Genomic DNA, 15,228 nt, shown 5'->3' with positions numbered 1-15,228 from the left:
AGAACGGAATAACCAATGTAGTTAAGAATGAAAATAATACATATTATTTCAGGATTTAGATTAACACTTATACATTACAGCCATAACTGTGTTTGCAGTTCTTTTTTGGAGGGTTGATCTGTTTCCCCTGGAGAGACAGCTCTTCTTCAGACCCTGCTGGACCTGGCTCCTCTGCCCACGTAGCTGCCTCAGAGCCCGGCTCCCCTTCTCCTGCGGCCGCGGACCTGTCCCTCCCGGCCGAACCCGTCCCCGCCCCGCGCCGGCTGCGGCTAGGTCCCCTGCACAGCGGCTGAGGCCGAATGACCCATAGTAACCCCGCTCCGCCCCCGGCCGCCTGCGCCGCGCTCCCCGGCTGGAATTCGATAGGCCCAGCCCCGCACGCGCCACCGCCCGCGGGCCAATGGGCGGCGTCCTCTCTGCATATGCAACGAGCGCCGGCCGGGGGAGCGAGTCCCGGGCGGTTCGGCTCAACAGACGCTGGTCTGCCGGCGCCGGGGAGGTGCGCTGCAGTTGTCGCCGCGGCCGGGGCTGGGACGAGGCGGCGGCGGCAGCGGCAGACGGGGCAGCAGACGGTGGCCCCCTCGCAGTGCGGCCGCGGCGGCTGCGTCAGAGTCTTTAGGAGGCGGCGCGGGTCGTGAATGCTCTGGGGTGCAGCCAGGCCTGCGTGGGCCCGAGGCCGCAGGAACCGGGGCCCCGGCGTCGCGGTGAGTGCGGCGCCCGTTGTGGGAGAGGCGGGGACCGGTTGGCGGCGCGGCCTCCGCGTGCTGCCAGCCTGGGCCGGAGATTTGCTCCTGCCTGGGGGAGGGACGCGGCCGTCCTGGGAGCCCCGGGTCCCCGACGTGGCCACCGAGCCCGGCACCGGGGGTGTGTGCGCAGGCGGCCGCGGGGTTTCGGGCCGGCCGGCGGCATGGGGAGAACCTGCCAGGCAGGGTGGGAGGCGCCGCGGTGGGGTCCGGGAAGCGGGTGACGTGGGGCCTCGGCCGAATGGCCCACGTGAGCTGGGGGAACCGCAGCGGGAGACGCCGCGCTATCCGGGGGAGGAAGGATGCACGGGGTCTCCTGGCGCTTTGGGGGCGGGGTGGGGGCCTGGCAACTTGGATTAGATCGGCTCTGACGCGATCCCTGGGAGGAAACTGAGCCCTGCGATTTCGGAAAACCATGCTGGAGTTGCCCGCGGGCGTGTCTTGATGCGGAGTAGGAGAAGAAATAGGGTGTGTGAGAGGGGTCGACCTTGGTATTTGTTTTAGCCACGATCTGTGGTGGTGAGACTGCGATTAAGACTGACTGAATTTTGGGGGTTGAGAGTTGAAGGTTCACTTTTCCCCAGGTGCGTTTAAATCATATACCAATAATAGATTGTGTAGCACGGAGGGCGCGCTTACTACCCGCAATCCTATGGGGAAGGTATTATCAGGCCCGTTTCTTAGATGAGGAACCTGAGGGGCGGAGACATTGAATTGGTTTGTCCAGTCTGGTTTTAAAACATGAGCTCTCCGCTACTAAATATATGGCCCTAAAAAATAGAAAGGGTAGAACGACATCTTTAAAATGGTATGGAAGCTAGCGAGGGAATAGGCCTCGTGAAAGTGATTACAGATGAATAAAGTGACAAATAGCTGACATTTATTGAGGATTTAATACATGCCAGGCACTGTACTAAGAGCTTTATACATGGTATCTTTACACTGTTAACAACCCTCTAGGGCAGTGGTTGTTCCCATTTTACAGCTGGAGAAACTGCAGTCTGGAGAAACCTCAGGAAAAGCCTGGAGTCAGAGTGGCCTGTTTAAAAACCCCGAGTTCTCACCTCTTAACCACTGTATTATGCTGCCTCTCCTTGGTGGCTGGCTGAATAGTTGCCACAGTGGATTTTTGTTTGGGTGGCCAGGAGAACTGTGGTTTGATGATACCATCTTTCATGATCATTACAACCTTCTTTGTTTTCCCCAGTTTAGTTCCGAGAGTTGAAGGGTGCTGTTGAGCTGCTCCTGAAAGCAGATTAGGTTATAACTGGGAAGAGGTGAGACATGGGAGTCTGTTGCACAGACTTTATTCTTCTATTTTCTGTCATTTTCCTGTGCACTTCTCACCCTTAGGGATGAGTAAGCCTTCTGTAGTCACTCTGGCCTTTTCTCTTTAGACTTTTCCTGGTTTCTCCCTTTTACAAAAAGGGTTGGTTCTGTAGAATGACAGTGTTGTTGGGTGTAGGGCTTGCATATTCCTATAATGCTTAAATTTTCCCCTCTCAAAATGAACTGTTGGGAAGCAAAAATCTTTATGTGAGATTTGGACTTGAAGATGGGAGTGGATGTTTTCAGGAAAGCCAGGCCGAAAAAGGTGACAGGTTTTTCTAACTTTAGGTAAGCAGCATGGTAATTATCTATAGTATCCAGTGTTGTTTACAGAGTGATTTAAGATTTTCACCTCTTAGGAGATGAAAATGATGACATGATTTGGGAAATACAGACTGTTGAATAGGTGAATATTTCAGTTGAATACAGGAATATTCAGCTGATACAGGAATTCATTGCAGTACATTTACGGAAGGCCACCTGCATGCAAAGCACTGTACTGGGTCTGCCTTGTGGAACAAACAAAAAGATGAACTTGAGAAAGTCCTTACTTTGAAGATTTCAATTTAATCACTACCAGTACTCAGATTTAAGTGTTTTTTTTCCCCTTTTTCCAAAGTACTATCATGTTAGCCCATTTTGATCCTCATAAGAACCTAATATCATGAGCAGAAAAATGGAGCTATAGAGGTATAATTGCCAGATACGGTGATTAGTAGTAGATGGGATGGGAGGAGATGTTGAGTGATTACTAGTTTACCATTTTGGATTCCTCAATGTGGAGGTGATGGCTGAAACCATGGGCCTGGCTGAGATTGCTTATGCAGAGACTGGAGTAAGAACTGGAGGAAGCCTGGCATGGAGCAGGGGAGAGGAAGCTGAGCTTGCAAAGGAGATGGGAGGAGTGGCCAGGGAAGTCAGAGGACAACCAGAAGCAGGTGTCCTTGCAGCCAACGGGGGAAGCGGTCAATACTGTGTAGTGCTCCTGTGGGAGGAAAATTGAGTACCATCCTTTGGATTTTGCACCTCAGAGATCATGGGTGACCTTCCCAGGAGATTGATGTGGTGGTAGGGGTGGGGAGGGGAGCAGAAGTGAGCGGAAGGTAAGGAGAAATGGAGACAGAAAGCAAGGAAACTGCTTCCGAGAGTTTTGGTGTCAGCATGTTCAAATGCAGTAGGGAAGGTGTGTGTTGAGAGGGAGTGGTTGAATACAGATGAGAGAAGTGTTACTTGTTAGTGCAAAGTTCCTGAGAGGATGGGAGCGGATGGGAGCCAAAGCACAAGCTGGAAGGAGGGACACTTCTTCAGCAGTAATAGAAGACAGGCCTGTAACTGACCTGATACGAATCAGTACCTTATTATTGAGCCCTGAACAATTTCCAAAAAATTGCCAAGAACTGTTAAATTTCTATACAAATCAGCGCAATTTTAGCTCACTTATGACATAAGTCTTTTTTAGAACAATTCACCCCAGCAAGCATTTTTTCTCTTTTTCCTTCTTCCTCTCTCCTTTCTTTGTCCTTTAATTGATATACAAAAATTGGCACATATTTAATGTATACAATTTGATGAGTTTGGACACGCATGCACCTGTGCAGTCATCACCACAGTTAAGGTAATAGACATGGTCATCACCTCCAAGTTTCCTCGTCCCTCTCTTTTTGTTTGTTTTGTTTTTCTCTGAACTTTACCAGTTTTTTTGGTAAGCAGTAACAAGGTATTCTGAATCTGGTGTGTGAGTGAACCCATTGTCTAAAAGCATACATCACTTAAAGGGGACCAGGAAATATGAATTACTTAAGGACGAAAGTATTCAGGCTCTATGAAGGTCTGCACCAGATGTGGTTAATGTGGAGTGAGCAATGCAGAGGACAGAGGCCATGTTTGGCCAGGAAAAGATCAGCTGAGCAAAACGAGACATAAGTTGGATTTGAGGGCAGAGTTGAGTTTGAAGAGGGTATTCAAGTGGGGAAGAGCAGAATTGACAGATAAAATTGAGGCATCGACTTTTTGGGGGGACTAGGGAAACTGTGAGGATAAATCACATCTGGGGGGGGAACAAAAACAGACTTGGAGGACAAGTACAATTAAGACTTGGCATAAACTCCTTTATTTATTGATTCCTTCAAGTTAGGAAGTAAGTGTTGAATGAATGGAAGGTCCTAGGAAGAGGAAGGGAGGCTGAGCAGCCAGCAAGTGAAGAGAACCCCATGGGCTCTGAGTTGTTATAAGAAGGACATTTGGGGTCTGGCCCACGTTGTTTCTAATGCTGCTGCTGTGACTGTCAGCACGGCACTGCACACCACAGCCAGGCAGCGTCCCTCCGTTTAGCCTTTCTGGAACTTAGTTTCCTTGTCTATAATCCTTTCTTGCTTAACAAAGTTATGATCTGCTTCTCCATCAGTGTTCTTTTACCTCCCTTTTCACCTTTCTGTTTTACTTGGCTCAGGCTTTTTATTATCTATACCATATTTCTTTCTTATGTTTCTTTCAAACTTTATTAGTGGCGTTGTGCATTTCCCCTTGTGTATTTTATGTGTTTACTACTCGGAATTCACTGGGGTGCTTGATGGGTTTTATAGATACTAACTACACTGCTGCATAGATAGTCAACCTTTTTAATATTATTTTAGTTCTGAATTGATTTTGTAGGTTTATAACAGTTTGTTACTCTGCATCGATGTTTCTGGGTTTTAAGATATCAGTGTCATTTTGGCCAAAATTACGAAAAGTTCCTACTTCAACCCCCAGAATTTCTTATTTTTACTTATTTTGCTTTTTTGGGGGTTGCAGTCATCCTCATTCTGGACCTTGACTTTGGCTCTTTTACTGTAAGACTAAAACAACCAGAAATTCTTCTCTTCCCCTTGGAGACTGTTGCTCTCTGGACTTGATACCTCCCATTTGGGGGTAGGGTCGGGTAGTTGAGTTCTTTTTAAGATGAAGCAGGGAGTTAATGTAGTTCCATGGAATACCAGAATGAACCAGAATAAATTCATCATAGAACTGTATTTGACATAATTTTAAGCTAAACAGAATTGACATTAATTGAAACTATACCACGTGGACCATAATACATGGAGTCATTTTTTACGTATTCACAGTTGATATTTCCCTAAGTCATTTTCCTTTTGTTTTGTAACTTTCCATATCGCTTATGTGTTAGAGTCTAAGAATTTGTGTTTGTCATTTACTCTGAAACTCAGCTTGACTTGTAGACTGATGGCTATTTAGACAGCATAGCACTCTCCTTAGAAATTAAAAATGTTTACTTTGTATATCACTTACCGAGGCATAAAAAAGAGTACTTGTTCTCTCCAACAGCATCTTGAAGTGGGAGGAGCATTGTGGGCCGCAGTGGGTGGCTGGGAGTGAGGTGTGAGGTTAGAGGGAGCTTGTGGGACCCCAAGTATGAGGAAGGAGATTAGTGTGGTCTAGAGGAGTGATGAAGGGCTTGAGCTTTGTGACCACACTGTTGCTTGAGTCCCCAAATCTGGTTCTACCTCTTTCTAGTTTTGTGACCACCCACAGCAAATTACTTCACCTCTGAGCTTCAGTTTCTTAAGATAAAGATGATGTTTGCCTTGAAGAGTACGTGTGTATGCAACCTATCTCTGGGTGCTGGAAGAAAATGCTAGAAATTTTATTTCTTGTTTTTAAAAGTTTCTATGTTTTATGTACGACTTGTAGTAGTCACAGTATGCTGGAACAATATTAAAACTATATACAACGTTAAAGGTGCACATGTTTGGGATGCCAGCAGTTTTTACCAAAAGGGGCTTGTTGTGATCCTTAAAGTTTTGAGATGGTGAGCTAGTATATACAAGTGAGGCCCATGCTTGGAGACTTACCTAGTTTGAGGGCAGCTTCAGAGGTGAACTGAGTTTGGAATGGAGTTGAAGAGCTCGGGTTAGTTCGCTCTGGGAAAGGAAGGAATTTGGATTTAGGGAGTATGTGCCCGCAAGTTCATCTGAAAAGTAGTGGATGTAGTAAAACTGGCATGTGTAATGATTTGAATTACTACTTTGTGAAAGTCTTAAACTGTATATTCTCACACTATATCATGTGTTAGGAGATCGCCTGGTAGAAATTTGGGTAGGACATAACCCAGAAACACGAGTCAGTAGTAGGGAGTTGTTCTTGGAGTGTGGATAGTTTACCCACAGATAACTGAGAGCCAACTGTAGGTATATATAAGTTAATAATGTTTATATTGCATGATGCCAGAGGGAAGGCATGTTAAGAATAGGTGATTAATTACAGTTTCGTGTTTCTTATTGTTAATTTCAAATTGCTGTATGAAATAATAAAGGTATTTTTTTTTAGGTAAATCTAAAGCATGTTTCTTTTGGGTTCCTTTAGGGAGAATAGTGTTTAATGTATCCCTCCACTGCAAAGAAAGCTCTGTGAGGATAGCGATATTTGTGTTTCATTTACCAATGGACACTCAGAGCCCAGCATATAGAAGAGACTCATTTTTTGAAGGAATCAATCTTTGCGTCTCTGCCATGTAGCACATGGACACGAGATGCTAAGTAAATGTTTGTGAAATTGAGTTGAAAGAGTTGAGCATAAATACCAGAAAATTTTTGGAAGGCCAACTTCCTGATATCAAAATGACGAGTATGCACTTTCTATTGGGAGCTCAGGAAATGTCTAAGAGTAGACTCACTGTTGATAAGATATGCATGTGAGTAGCTAGCTGCTTGAGTAATATGTATAGATATAATGTAAAAATTATACGATCAAGAAGGCAAGAAAGTGTGATGAATTGCCTCAGGCCAGGCCAGCTGCTTGTTGTACTTCAATGTCATAACCACTTGTCAACGTCTCTGTAGCTTCTGACACTCCGACAATGTCCTCATTGACTCTCATATCTGTCTTTGGCTTCTAGGACACTGCTTTTGGCTTCTTTACCTTTCTAGCTGGCTTTTATAGTGTCTGTCCTTAATCCTTTTAAGTGATTATGCAGTCGATTCTTGAACAACCATATAGGGGAGAAGGACCTGTATAGTCGAAAGTCCACATATGACTTTTGAGTCCCCCAAAACTTAACTACTAATAGACTACCATTGGCTGGAAGCCTTACTGATAACATAAACAATCGATTAACACATGTTTTTGTATGTTATATGTATTACCCACTGTATTTTTTTTTAAAGATTTTATTGGGGAAGGGGAACAGGACTTTATTGGGGAACAGTGTGTACTTCCAGGGCTTTTTTCCAAGTCAAGTTGTTGTCCTATCAATCTTAGTTGTGGAGGGTGCCGTTCAGCTTCAAGTTGTTGTCCTTTCAGTCTTAGTTGTGGAGGGCGCAGCTCAGCTCCAGGTCCAGTTGCCGTTACTACTTGCAGGGGGCGCAGCCCACCATCCCTTGCGGGAGTCGAAACCGGCAACCTTGTGGTTAAGAGGAGGCGCTCCAACCAGCTGAGCCATCCGGGAGGCAGCTCAGCTCAAGGTGCCGTGTGCTATCTTAGTTGCAGGGGGCAGAGCCCACCATCCCTTGTAGGAGTCGAGGAATCAAACTGGCAACCTTGTGGTTGAGAGCCCACTGGCCCATGTGGGAATCGAACCGGCAGCTTTTGGAATTAGGAGCATGGAGCTCCAACCGCCTGAGCCACCGGGCCAGCCCCTACTCACTGTATTTTAACAATAAAGTGAGCTAAAGAAAAAAGTGCTATTAAAATCATAAGGAAGTGACAATACATTTACAATATTGTATGTATTTATTGAAAAAATCCCCACGCAGCTCACACCATTCCTGTTATTTTTGAGAGGTTCCATGCTTTCAATTGTAAGATGGATAGAGTCAGTGTTGACTCTAAAATCTACATCTTCAGCTCCGTCTAGAGCCCCAGTTCTGTATTTCTGACAATATCCTGAATATCTCTGCTGGTCATTCCCACAAACCATAGCCAACCCTGCACTCATGCACTCTTAAATGTATCAGCTCTTTGTCCCGTATTACTCATATCTATCACAAGTCCCCCGTGTTCTAGAAATGGTAACGTTAATCTTCAGAGATTAATATTCACATTCCCCCTTTCCTACTGGTTTTACCTCAGAAAAGTTTCTATAGTTGGTCCGCTTCTTTTGTATCTACTGCCATAAACTCGGGACCTCTTCATTTTTCACTTGGGCTCTTGTAATAACTACATACCTGGAATCCTTTCTGGTTTGTTTTCTGTGTTGATCCAAGTAGTCATTCTGCAAAATCAAATTCCTTGCCTAAAAACCTATCTCATTCTATCTGCAACATATTTTGATATTCCATTTTCATTGTTTTTCCTTTCCCCTTCTTCCGCCTCCCCCCTCTCCCACCCGGTTCCAGCCGTTGTTCCTCAGTCCAGTTGTGTAGGACACAGCTCCCTGGCCCATGCTGGTGTTAGGAGCCTTGCACTTCCCTCCTCCCCCAGTCGCTGATCCCCCCCCCCCCCCAGTTGCTGGTTGGCCGCTCACAGCAGCTCTCGCCCACTGCCGGCCACTCATGGCAGCACTCAGCAGCCCACGGCAACCCATGGCAACCTGTGGCAGCCCAGCTGCAGAGAGAGCTGTTGTTCACAAGCTTAGCTGTAGAGGGTGCAGCTCACTGATTCATGTGGGAATCGAACTGGTGACCTCGCCGTTAGGAGGAGCACGGCGCTCCAGCCACCTGAGCCACTGGGGCCAGCCCTTCCATTTTCATTTCTAACTGCCCTTATTCTTCCTGTGTTCTCCACTTTCTCAAACTACTTGTGATTCCTCCTCCTGTGCTCTTTCATACCTGTGTGTGAGGCGGCAGTGGAGGGAGGAAGCAGAGCACGGAGGGTTAATTTAGATTGTCTGTGGGATCAAGGAGAACTTCACATAGAGGCTTCAGCTGAATCTTGAAGGTTGAGTTTACTTTGGCGGTCTCTTAGCTTTCGATTCTCTTCAATTCTTTTAATTCAGTTTCATTTCCAGGTTCTGGAGAGAACATTATTGGACCAACGTATCTGCATTTCTGATACAGGCCTCACCCGTCAGAGGCTGCTGGAACCCTGTGGTGCCATGTTTGCCAGTCGGCTTGAGTAGAGATGGGAGCAAAGTGACATCACAGAGTTCAAACACAATCAGTGCTTCTCTCCCCAGCAGTAGTCAGCCAGGCAATTTGGGCTGTGCAGACCCCTGTGATAGCCCAGGAGATGGTTTTGTAATCAGAAAAAAAGTTGGGAACAAATCATTTTGGGGACGTGGAGCTGTGGACGAGAGGTATTGCTGGGCTGGTTGTTTGCTTCAGGGATCTGCTCTCATCTTTCTAGGACTTACATTCAGCCACTGGCTCACTTCTGATTTTTCTTGGATGCTGCTTAATTGATTGAATAATCAGTGTTTTACCCACTCATCTGAAATGCCACCATCGTCAAATATAAAAGTCCCCTGACTTTTTCTGATTTTTAAATTCTGTACCAGAACAATTAGTGTTAATTTTGACATTTAATAGAGCAAGTATGCACTAACTATTCTTGTTTTCAAATTTTGTTAGCTAATCTTAAAATATTTTCTTCTAGATAAACTTTGGAATTAATATATCAAATAATCATGCAAAACAAACAACAAAGTCCTAGTAGGATTTTGATTAGGATTGCATTTGGTTTGGTTGATTTTGGTGGAATTATATTTATTCTTTCTACCCAGGAACTAGCCTGTCTTTTCATATATACAGGTCTTTTAGTGTCTATCAGTAGCATTTTATACATACACAAATACATATATATGTTTAAGGTGTTGTGTACATTAAGTATGTTAAAGTTGCCTTCACTGCTGTGACTAAGATCTTTTCCCTTTGCGTGTTCTAACTGGCTATTGTATATAGGAACACTATCAATTTTTACCTAATTTCCAGATATCTTAGTGAATTCTCCCTCTGGTTGGATAGTTTTCAGATAATTTTCTTGTCAGACAGCCAATTATCTGCAAACAGTAGTGATTCTGTGTCTCCTTTTCCAGTATTTATGCTACCGATTTCTTTTGTCTTCGCATTGGCTAGACCGCAGTGCTGTTCAGAAGAAATGCTATGAGGCACACATGAGCCATATATGTCATTTTAAATTTCTAGTAGGCATCAACAAGAAGTAAATTCTGAGATGTCCTAAATTAAATTGCAACAGGCCAGAGGATGGAAGGAAGAGACAAGGGGTTAATCACTTAACAACTCCAAGGGAAAACCCACAAAAGCCCACTCACTCTCCTGAGTGCATTTTGGAATTTTGGGTTAATTTCCAGGTGGCTATTTGCACAGTCGTCTAAAAGGGAGAAGGCTCCATGGAACCACTGGAGCCCCGCTTCTTGTTTACACATGAGCTTTCAGGACTGCTGCCTGCAGTGAACCCAAAAGAGCCAATCCTTCCTCGTGGGCTCCGAGGCGCCTACCCCAGAACTGGCCCCACTTCACCTTCCCCACCCCCTTGTCTAGAGCTAATGTAAATTCTTTCAGAAGGGCTTGTATCTTTCTTCCCGCTACTTGATGTTTAAAAATACTTGCCAACTCCAGGATGGCAGATGTGCTTGGCTTGTTCACTGAGCCATGTTGCTCGTGTCTCAGACTTCACGCCCCAGGGCTTGGTTTTCTTTTTTCTTGCTAGCAATTGGCCTAGTGAACCCTTCCTTTTGAAGAGACTTTCCACTGTGGAAATTAAAATTTTAGTTTAGGAGCTTATTAAATAAAGTAAAACAAAACAGGTAAGTTTAATATATTTTACTTAATATATCCAGAATATTGTTGCCAGAAAATGGGTTCTTGGTATCGTCACAGGAAAGAATTCAAGGATGCACTGAATAAGCCAACCAAGTGGCGCATTTATTTCAGAAGGACAGTGCACTCAAGAAGGGAGAGTGGGCCGGCCTGGAGAAGAGCAACTGCCCCTAAGAAGAAAGAGGCTTAGGCATTTATTCTGAAATGAGGGTGCAAAATATTCAAGACTCCAAGGCATTCATTCCTAGGCAGGTGGCTGGCCACGCCTTCCCGTTGTGGGGAGGGATTTTGTCCTCATTTGGCTCTTGTCAGAACTGTCATGGCGACAGAGGGGTGGAGATTTTTCCTGACGGCAGTACTAATATTAGAATCCATTGTAATTAGCTGAAGTTCACCTTGAGGGACGAGATGGGACCTGGATCTGCTCTCGGCCACCGAAATCTAATTCTGGCCTGTCTGGTTGCTGTACTTTTTCTTAAGGAATCTCATCTCCGTTGTTGTCCCGCACTTCCGTCCCCTCTCTGTCCTTGGCCCTATTCTTTCTGCCTATGGTAACATTATCATTTCAACATATAATCAATATAAAAACTACTAATGAGATGTTTTACATTATTTTTTTCATACTATGTTTGCAATTCCATGTATATTTTACATTTAGAGTACATCTCAATTTGGACAAGCCACACTTCAAGTGTTCAGTAGCTACATGTGGCTAGTGGTTATAGGGCTGGAGTTTTCTTAAACAGCTGTACTAATCATGGTCATAGCCGGCTTTTTTGTCTTGTTCCTGACTTTAATGGACATTTCCTTTGAGTATGATGTTTGCTATTGGCTTCTGAGGAATACATATACTTTTGTTAAGTTAAAGGAGTTTTCTTTTGTTTCTGAGTAAGATGCCCCCCCCCTTTTTAAATTTTATTGGGGAATGTTGGGGAACAGTGTGTTTTTCCAGGGCCCATCAGCTTCAGGTCAAGTTATTGTCCTTCAATCTAGTTGTGGAGGGTGCAGCTCAGCTCCAAGTCCAGTTGCTGTTTTCAAGCATTAGTTGCAGGGGGTGCAGCCCACCATCCTATGTGGGAATTGAACTGGCAACCTTCTTAAGAGCTCTGCGCTCTAACCAACTGAGCCATCCAACTGAGCCATCCCGCTGCCCCTTTTAAAGTTCCTTTTAAAGTTAATAATTGATATTTACTTTCTTTAAATACTTTTTGAAAACATATACTGACATCACATCACACCTTTCCTTCCCACTTAATCTATTAAAATATAGAGAATTATAATAATAGAGTCCTATGGTATGATACAAAAATATATTTGGTTTCTGTCCCCATTTTTGGAACCGAGCTCCTAAAACCCTGAGTGATAGGAGTGTCTTTTGTTATTCATAAGAGCTCCTTTTGATCACACCTGAGTTCATGCTAATGAAGGGATTTAGGGTGGGGTCCTTGGTTAGCCTCTGGAGGGGCTGGGCACCTGAAAGACCGAGAGATTAGAGGATTTGAACTTGAGGCGCAACCCAGCCACCTCCTGTCAGGAGTGAGGGAGGCAGAGATTAAAGCGATATAAAAACTCTTGCATGGTGAGATTCAGTAAGGTTGGTGAACGGGTTCAGGTGTGGGAGTGGTGCACCTGGAGAGGTTTGGAAGCTTGGCTGTGTGCCCTCTTGCCCCCATACCTTGCCCTGTGCATCTCTGCCATTTGATTGTACCTGAGTTATATCCTTCATAGTGTTACTGAGTTGTGTGAGCCATTCTAGCAAATTATTGAACCTGAGGAGGGGATTGTGGGAATCCCTGGTTTATAGCTGATGGGATTTGTGACCAGCAGATGGAGAACAGTCTTATGTGACTGAACTGTTAACCTGTGGGATCTAGCTCTTGTAAAACAGTACAAAACTTAGAACAAGTCTGTCTTTGAAGAAATTGTCTTTAAAACTTATCAAAGGAATACATATATGAGGTGTGATTAACCAGTATGGTGAATGTTTAAATACAAAAAAATTATTACAGTAGAAGACACATTGCCATTAATCCTCCTAAGAATACATACTCCCCCTCGCTTCAAACACACTTATCCCATGTTCTTGCCACTTTCTGAAGCAGTTCTGGAAGTCCTCTTTCGTGAGTGTCTTTAGCTGCGCTGTTGTGGCTGCCTCGCTGTCCTGAATCATTTTGACTTTGGGGAAGAGCCAGAAGTCACAAGGTGCCAGATCTGGTGAATAAGGTGGATGAGGACACACCGTAATGTTTTTATTTGACAGAAAATGCCATATTCCAGAAGTGATGTGTGACACGGAGCATTGTCATGATGGAGGATAATTTATGGCACACTTTTAAAACACACCTTCTCTCAGTTGTAGCTCACATTCGACTGACTGCACCGAACAAGTTGAAACTTGTCAGACACTGTTACTAAGGATCGATGTGCTGCTTCCCATATTGAAGATCCCTGCCTTTCTGTTGGATGCCACTCGGCAGCAGCATTCACTGTATTTTCAGATCACAATGGAAAGGCCCTGTGTCACACATCACTTCTGGGACGGCAATTTCTGTCAAATAAAAACATTACAGTTTGTCCTCATCCACCTTATTCACCGGATCTCGTACCGTGTGACTTCTGGCTCTTCCCCAAAGTCAAAATGACCATGAAAGGTAAACGTTTTGAATCGATTCAGGACATCGAGGCAGCCATGGCATCGCAACTAATGACACTCATGAAAGAGGACTTCCAGAACTGCTTCAGAAAGTGGCAAGAACGATGGGTAAGTGTGTTTGAAGCGAGGGGGAGTATTTTGAGGGGGATGAATGGCAGTGTGTCTTTTACGGTAATATATTTTTTTATTTAAATATTCATGGTATTGTTTGATCACACTTCATACTTGTTAACGAGATTCAATGTTTATTGAGGGCCAGTTAAACACTAGAACCTGTCATGTTGGACCACTTAATTAACAAAACAAAACGGTGAAGTAAGTACACATGTGTGCCAAAGTTTCTCCAGGGCAGATTTCTCAGAAGGGATTTGCTGGGTCATAGGAATTTACATTTTCAGCTTTTACTATTACAGATGTTGCCAAATTACTCTCCGAAGTGGCTGCACTTCCCCAATAATGCCCAGAGCTGACTTGTTTCCTATATCCTTGCCAATACTTGTGATTTTTTTTCATTAAAAAAGACTGTTGGGCAAAATGATATTTTAGTTTGCATTTCTTTGATAACCAGTGAGGTTGATCATTTTTTTTAATAGTTAATTGACAATTGGATATTTTGGTGCATATACATAGCCCTTTTTTTTCTGTTAAGTTATTTCTTTAAAAAATTCCCCAAATATGTATATGGATTGTTCATGTATGTTGTTCTCATTTACATAGGAAACTAACAAGTAAATTTATACGATTCCCCCCCGCCCAATGGACAGATAGGTGGATGAATAAATGAATGAACTTGTCTAGAGTCACAGCTGCTAAGAAACAGAGCAGGGATGATTTTGAACCCAGATATATCTGGTTTTAAGGCCTGTCTTTTTTTTTTTAAGTACATCTGGCTGCCTTCCTGGGAATGAGGAAATTAATAATGAGGCAGTGGTGTGCTGAATTTTAATTCAAAATACTTGCCAGCTCTATGAATTTAGGCTTCTGTTAATGTTTTTTTAAAAATGATGGTGACAGCTAACTAGCTGCATCACAAGTGATTGAGAAAATCATTGAGATAAAGTATAAAAGTGTTGTATACACAGGGAAGTATTATTTGTAAAAGTACTTTTTGGCCATCATCCATAATGAGTGAATAAACAATATACTTTTAAAGAAAGTTTTGGATGTGCCCCCTTTTTAAAAAAATAGACTATTTTTTAGAGCAGTTTTGGGTTTACAGCAAAATTGAGCAGAAGGTACAGAGATTTCCCCTGTAGCCCCTGCCCTCACCTGCACAGCCTCCTCCATTATCAGCATCCCACACCAGATGGTACATGTGTTACAGTTGATGAATTGACAGTGATGTGTCCTTATCACTCAGAGTCCTTAGTTTACATTCCGGATCACTCTTGATATATTGTGCATTCCGTGGGCTTTACCAAATATGTAATGACATACATCTACGTTATTCTTATCATACAGAATAGTTCCACTGCTTTAAAAATCCTCTGTGCTCTGCCTATTCATTCCACCATCCTTCCTAACCCTTGGCAACCTTCTGTTGTCTCATTAATTTCAGTACTGTCTCAATAGTTTTTTCCAGAATGTCATATAGTTGGAATCATACAGTTTATAGCCTTTTAAGATTGGCTTCTTACACTTAGTACTGTGCATTTAAGTTTCCTCCATGTCTTTTCATGGCTTGATAGCTCATTTCTTTTTAGCCCTGACTAATCTTCCGTTGTCTGAGTGGACCACAGTTTATACATTCACTTACTGAAGGACATGTTGGTTACTTTTACATTTTGGC

At 43.8% G+C, this 15,228-nt stretch overlaps 1 protein-coding gene across 2 annotated transcripts in view; it reads left to right on the top strand.

Annotated features, from left to right (window-relative positions):
* Positions 1-445: 445 nt before the first annotated feature.
* Positions 446-15,228, top strand: part of ACSL3 (acyl-CoA synthetase long chain family member 3) — a 65,854-nt gene continuing 51,071 nt past the window's right edge. For both annotated transcript variants that reach the window (XM_033112345.1, XM_033112344.1), the window contains exon 1: positions 446-704. The gene's annotated coding sequence lies outside the window, so the exon portion shown is untranslated. The remainder of the gene's footprint in view (positions 705-15,228) is intronic.

The sequence above is a fragment of the Rhinolophus ferrumequinum genome, chromosome 8, assembly GCF_004115265.2.
Source record: "Rhinolophus ferrumequinum isolate MPI-CBG mRhiFer1 chromosome 8, mRhiFer1_v1.p, whole genome shotgun sequence".
NCBI lineage: Eukaryota > Metazoa > Chordata > Mammalia > Chiroptera > Rhinolophidae > Rhinolophus > Rhinolophus ferrumequinum.
This window is presented reverse-complemented; position numbering and strand designations above follow the sequence as displayed.